This window comes from Arachis ipaensis, chromosome B6, assembly GCF_059453495.1.
Source record: "Arachis ipaensis isolate K30076 ecotype BB chromosome B6, ASM5945349v1, whole genome shotgun sequence".
In the NCBI taxonomy this organism is placed as follows: domain Eukaryota; kingdom Viridiplantae; phylum Streptophyta; class Magnoliopsida; order Fabales; family Fabaceae; genus Arachis; species Arachis ipaensis.
The window spans coordinates 111,147,593-111,154,448 of record NC_142441.1 but is presented as its reverse complement, the minus strand read 5'-3'; the positions used below and the strand labels follow the sequence as shown (position 1 = coordinate 111,154,448).

General features: G+C 40.4%; 1 non-coding gene across 1 annotated transcript; it reads left to right on the top strand.

Annotated features, from left to right (window-relative positions):
* The first annotated feature begins 5,939 nt into the window (after positions 1-5,939).
* LOC148562312 (small nucleolar RNA R71) lies at positions 5,940-6,047 on the top strand. The gene has a single exon (XR_015886896.1). It is a non-coding gene; the product is annotated as a small nucleolar RNA R71 (small nucleolar RNA).
* The last annotated feature ends 809 nt before the right edge of the window (positions 6,048-6,856 follow it).

The following is a 6,856-nucleotide window of genomic DNA, read 5'->3' as shown; positions in this document are numbered from 1 at the left end:
GCTCTCTGAAAAAAACTTAAAGGAAAAAACTCCCCGAAAAACTTAAATCCTATGCTATTTATACACTTTCTTCAAATGGTCTTCAAGCCTTCAATTGGGCCTTTGCTCTTGATGGAATTGGGTTGATAGAGGCCTTGGTTGATTGCTCTTGGAGTTTGGAGAAGAACCGAATTGAACCGGGTTTGGAATCATGAAAGCTTGAGTAAAAGTTTGAGTAAAAGTTTGAGGCAAACTTTTACTCAAACTTTTCACATCAGCCACCCTCTTTTGCTGATGCCAATGTTGGGGCAAAAGTTTGGGGTCAAACTTTTGCTCAAACGTTGGCCTCCCCTTGCACACTCATGGCGCCAACGTTCGCCAAAAAGTTAGAGGCAAACGTTGGCGCAAACTTTTGCTCTCCAGGGTGTGTTGTTCATGCGCCAACGTTTGCCAAAAAGTTAGAGGCAAACGTTGGCGCAAACTTTTGCTCTCCAGGGTGTTGATTTGTGATGCCAAAAGTTTGCCAAAAAGTTTGAGGCAAACTTTTGCTCCAGCTTTTTGCCCAAAAGTTTGCACAAAAGTTTGAGGCAAACTTTTGGTCCAGCTTTTTGCTCCCTGGTTCATTTTCACTTATCCCAAAAGTTTGAGCTAAAGTTTGAGGCAAACTTTTGCTCAAACTTTTTGTCCTCTCTTCCTCCTAGCCATTCCTTCTTGCTTCAACCTTTCTTCAAGCTTTCTTCACCTATCATTAATTAACCAAACACATCAAAGCTATGCTCAAAATCATGAGATATTCATTCTTTCATAATATGTGACAATTATAGCATAAAACCTCATGAAATTGCATTAATTCATCTATGGTTGATTAAATCAAAGGAAGCATGAAAATCTACCCAATTGGCTTGCTTATGGCTCAAGAAAGTGCATAATTCAATTGAAAATAAAAGAAAAAGGCTAGTGAAACTAGGCTAAGATGACTTGTCATCACAGGGAGGTCAGAATCCAACAGCATCTGCAGTCCTTTTTTAGCCTCTGAATCAGATTTTTGCTCAGGTCCCTCAATTTCAGCCAGAAAATACCTGAAATCACAGAAAAACACACAAACTCATAGTAAAGTCCAGAAATGTGAATTTTAAATAAAAACTAATAAAAATATAATAAAAATTAATTAAAATATACTAAAAACATACTTAAAACAATGCCAAAAAGCGTATAAATTATCCGCTCATCACAACAGCAAACTTAAATTGTTGCTTGTCCCCAAGCAACTGAAAATCAAATAGGATAAAAAGAAGAGAATATACAATGAATTCCAAAAACATCTACGAAGATCAGTATTAATTAGATGAGCGGGGCTTTTAGCTTTTTGCTTCTGAACAGTTTTGGCATCTCACTTTATCCCTTGAAGTTCAGAATGATTGGCTTCTATAGGAACTCAGAATCCAGATAGTGTTATTAATTCTCCTAGTTAAGTATATTGATTCTTGAACACAGCTACTTTATGAGTCTTGGCCGTGACCGTAAGCATTTTGTTTTCCAGTATTACCACCGGATACATAAATGTCACAGACACATAACTGGGTGAACCTTTTCAGATTGTGACTCAGATTTGCTAGAGTCCCCAATTAGAGGTGTCCAGAGCTCTTAAGCACACTCTTTTTGCTTTTGGACCACGACTTTAACCGCTCAGTCTCAAGCTCTTCACTTGACACCTTCACGCCACAAGCACATGGTTAGAGACAGCTTGGTTTAGCCGCTTAGACCAGGATTTTATTCCTGTGGGCCCTCCTATCCACTGATGCTCAAAGCATTGGATCTTTTTTATCACCCTTGCCTTTTGGTTTAAAGGGGTATTGGCTTTTTCTGCTTGCTTTTCTTTGCTTTTTCTTGCTTCATGAATCAATTTTATGATTTTTTAGATCATCAAATAACATTTCTCCTTTTCCATCATTCTTTCAAGAGCCAACAATTTTAACATTCATAAACAATTAAATTAAAAAATATGCACTGTTCAAGCATTCATACAGAAAAATAATGGTATTGCCACCACATCAAAATAATTAAACTGTTTTAAAATTTGAAATTCATGCACTTCTTTTTCTTTTTCAATTAAAAACATTTTTCATTTTAAGAGAGGTGATGGATTCATTTTCATAGCTTTAAGGCATAGACACTTAGACACTAATGATCATGTGATAAAGACATAAACATAGATAAACATAAAGCATAATTTTCGAAAAACAGAAAATAAAGAACAAGGAAATTAAAGAACGGGTCCACCTTAGTGATGACGGATTGTTCTTCCTCTTGAAGATCTTATGGAGTGCTTGAGCTCCTCAATGTCTCTTCCTTGCCTTTGTTGTTCCTCTCTCATGGTTCTTTGGTCTTCTCTAATTTCATGGAGGAGGATGGAATGCTCTTGGTGCTCCACACTTAGTTGTCCCATGTTGGAACTTAATTCTCCTAGGGAGGTATTGATTTGCTCCCAATAGTTTTGTGAAGGAAAATGCATCCCTTGAGGCATCTCAGGGATTTCATGATGAGGAAATTCCTCATGCTCTTGTCCATGAGTGAGATCTCTTGTTTGCTCCATCCATTTCTTAGTGATGGGCTTGTCCTCATCAATGAGGATGTCTTCCTCTATGTCAATTCCAACTGAGTTGCAGAGGTGACAAATGAGGTGAGGAAAGACTAACCTTGCCACAGTAGAGGACTTGTCCACCACCTTGTAGAGTTCTTGGGATATAACCTCATGAACTTCTACTTCCTCTCTAATCATGATTGAGCATTGGATAAACTCCAACCATCCCCTAGCCACGGGCTTGAGGTCATGCCTTCTTAGTTGAACCGGCTTCCCTCTTGAATCTCTCTTCCATTGAGCGCCCTCTTCATAGATGTCCATGAGGATTTGGTCCAACCTTTGATCAAAGTTGACCCTTCTAGTGTATGGGTGTTCCTCTCCTTGCATCATAGGCAAATTGAATGCCAACCTTACATTTTCCGGACTAAAGTCCAAGTATTTCCCTCGGACCATTGTAAGCCAATTCTTGGGGTCCAGGTTCACACTTTGATCATGGTTCTTGGTGATCCATGCATTGGCATAGAACTCTTGAACCATTAAGATCCCGACTTGTCGAATGGGGTTGGTGAGAACTTCCCAACCTCTTCTTCGGATCTCATGTCGGATCTCCGGATATTCGCCCTTTTTGAGCTTAAAAGGGACCTCGGGGATCACCTTCTTTTTGGCCACAACTTCATAGAAGTGGTCTTGATGCACCTTTGAGAGGAATCTCTCCATCTCTCATGACTCGGAGGTGGAAGCTTTTGCCTTTCCTTTCCTCTTTCTAGAGGTTTCTCCGACCTTTGGTGCCATTAATGGTTATGGAAAAATAAAAAAGCTTTAGCTTTTACCACACCAAACTTAGAAGGTTGCTCATCCTCGAGCAAAAGAAGAAAGAAGAGAGTAGAAGAAGAAGAAATAGAGGAGATGGAGGGGGCTTAGTGTTTCGGCCAAGAGGGATAGGTAGTGTGTATGTTGTGTGAAAATGAAGGAGTGAAGATGGGCTTATATAGGAGTGGAGAGGGGGGTATGATTCGGCCATTATGGGTGGGTTTGGGTGGGAAAGTGGTTTGAATTTGAATGGTGAGGTAGGTGGGGTTTTATAAAGGATGGATGTGAGTGGTGAAGAGAATGGTGGGATATGATAGGTGAGGGGTTTTTGGGGAAGAGGTATTGAGGTGATTGGTGAATGGGTGAAGAAGAGAGAGAGAGGTAGGGTAGGTGGGGATCCTATAGGGTCCACAGATCCTGAGGTGTCAAGGATTTCTCATCCCTGCACCATATGGCGTGCAAAACGCCCCTTGTTGCCAATCCTGGCATTAAACGCCAGGCTGCTGCCCATTTCTGGCGTTTAACGCCAGCTTCTTGCCCATTCCTAGCGTTAAACGCCAGTCTGGTGCCCATTTCTGGCGTTAAATGCCCAGAATAGTGCCAGACTGGCCGTTTAACGCCCATTTTGCTTACCTTACTGGCGTTTAAATGCCAGTAAGTTTCTCCTCCAGGGTGTTCTATTTTTAATACTGTTTTTCCTTCTGTTTTTTCTTTTTCAATTGTTTTTGGGACGTCACATGATCATCAACCTATAGAAAACATAAAATAACAAAAGAAAATAGAAATTTAATATAGATAAGTAAAAATTGGGTTGTCTCCCAACAAGCGCTTCTTTAATGTCAATAGCTTGACAGTGGGCTCTCATGGAGCCTCACAGATGTTCAGAGCAATGTTGGAACCTCCCAACACCAAACTTAGAGTTTGAATGTGGGGGTTCAACACCAAACTTAAAGCTTGGTTGTGGCCTCCCAACACTAAACTCAGAGTTTGACTGTGGGGGCTCTGTTTGTCTCTGTATTGAGAGAAGCTCTTCATGCTTCCTCTCCATGGTTGCTGAGGGATATCCTTGAGCTTTAAACACAAGGGAGTCTTCATTCACTTGAATGATCAATTCTCCTCTGTCAACATTAATCACAACTTTTGCTGTGGCTAGGAAGGGTCTGCCAAGGATGATGGATTCATTCATGCACTTCCCAGTCTCTAGGATTATGAAGTCAGCAGGGATGTAGTGGCCTTCAACCTTTACCAAGACATCCTCTACAAGTCCATAAGCCTATTTCTTTGAATTGTCTGCCATCTCTAGTGAGATTCTAGCAGCTTGTACCTCAATGATCCCTAGCTTCTCCATTACAGAGAGAGGCATAAGGTTTATACTTGACCCCAGGTCACACAGAGCCTTCTCAAAGGTCATGGTGCCTATGGTACAAGGGATTGAGAATTTTCCAGGGTCTTGACTCTTCAGAGGTAATTTTTGCCTAGTCAAGTCATCCAGTTCTTTGATGAGCAATGGAGGTTCATCCTCCCAAGTCTCATTACCAAACAATCTGGCATTTAGCTTCATGATTGCTCCAAGGTACTTAACAACTTGTTCTTCAGTAATATCTTCACCCTCTTCAGAGGAAGAAAACTCATCAGAGCTCATGAATGGCAGAAGTAAATTCAATAGAATCTCTATGGTCTCTATGTGAGCCTCAGATTCCCATGGTTCCTCATCAGGGAACTCCATGGAGGTCAGTGGACTTCCATTGAGGTCTTCCTCAATGGAGATCACTGCCTCTTCCTCTTCTCCAGGTTTGGCCATGTGAGATGTGTTTATGGCCTTGCACTCTCTCTTTGAATTCTCTTCTGTATTGCTTGGGAGAGTACTAGGAGGGAGTTCAGTAATTTTCTTACTTAGCTGACCCACTTGTGCCTCCAAATTTCTAATGGAGGACCTTGTTTCAGTCATAAAACTTTGAGTGGTTTTGATTAGATCAGAGACAATGGTTGCTAAGTCAGAGTGGCTTTATTTAGAATTCTCTGTCTATTGCTGAGAATATGATGGAAAAGGCTTGCTATTGCTAAACCTGTTTCATCCACCATTATTGTTGTTGAAACCTTGTTGAGGTCTCTGTTGATCCTTCCATGAGAGATTTGGATGATTTTTCCATGAAGGATTGTAGGTGTTTCCATAGGGTTCTCCTATGTAATTCACCTCTTCTATTGCTGGGTTCTCAGGATCACAAGCTTCTTCTTCAGAGGAAGCTTCCTTAGTACTGCCTGTTGCTACTTGCATTCTAGACAGACTCTGAGAAATCATATTGACTTGTTGGATCAATATTTTATTCTGAGCCAATAATGTATTCAGAGTATCAATCTCAAGAACTCCTTTCTTCTGAGTTGTCCCATTATTCACAGGATTCCTTTCAGAAGTGTACATGAATTGGTTATTTGAAACCATTTCAATGAGTTCCTGAGCTTCTGCAAGCGTCTTCTTCAGATGAAGAGATCCTCCAGCAGAGCTATCCAATGACATCTTGGATAGTTCAGACAGACCATCATAGAAGATACCTATGATGCTCCATTCAGAAAGCATGTCAGAAGGACACCTTTTGATCAATTGCTTGTATCTTTCCCAAGCTTCATAGAAGGATTCACCTTCCTTCTATCTGAAGGTTTGGATTTCCACTCTAAGCTTGCTCAATTTTTGAGGTGGAAAGAACTTTGCCAATAAGGCATTGACTAGCTTTTCCCAAGAGTTCAGGCTTTCTTTAGGTTGTGAATCCGACCATGTCCTAGCTCTGTCTCTTACAGCAAAAGGAAAGAGCATAAGTCTATAGACTTTAGGGTCAACCCCATTGGTCTTGACAATGTCACAGATTTGCAAGAATTCAGCTAAGAACTGATGAGGATCTTCCAATGGAAGTCCATAAAACTTGCAATTCTGTTGCATTAGAGAAACTAATTGAGGCTTAAGCTCAAAATTGTTTGCTCCAATGGCAAGGATTGAGATGCTTCTCCCATAGAAGTCGGGAGTAGGTGTAGTAAAGTCACCAAGCACCTTCCTTGCATTGTTGTTTTCGGCTGCCATGGTTTCTTCTTCCTTGAAAAGCTCTGTTAGGCCCTCTAGAGAGAATTGTGCTTTAGCTTCTCTTAGCTTTCTCTTTAAGGTCCTTTCAGGTTCAGGATCAGCTTGAACAAGTATGTCTTTATCTTTGTTCCTGCTCATATGAAAGAGAAGAGAACAAGAAAGTAGGGAATCCTCTATGTCATAGTATAGAGATTCCTTGAGGTGTCAGAGGAAAAGAAGAATAGAAGGAGGATGTAGATAGAAGAGAATTCGAACTTATCAAGAGGGATAGAGTTTGAATTGCACCTTGAGGAGGAGTGTTAGTCCCTTAAATAGAATGATGTGAGAAGAGGGGAAGAATTTTTGAAATTTAATTAAAAGATTTTAAAATAATTAAAAGAAATTTTTGAAAATTTGATTGATGATTTTCGAAAACT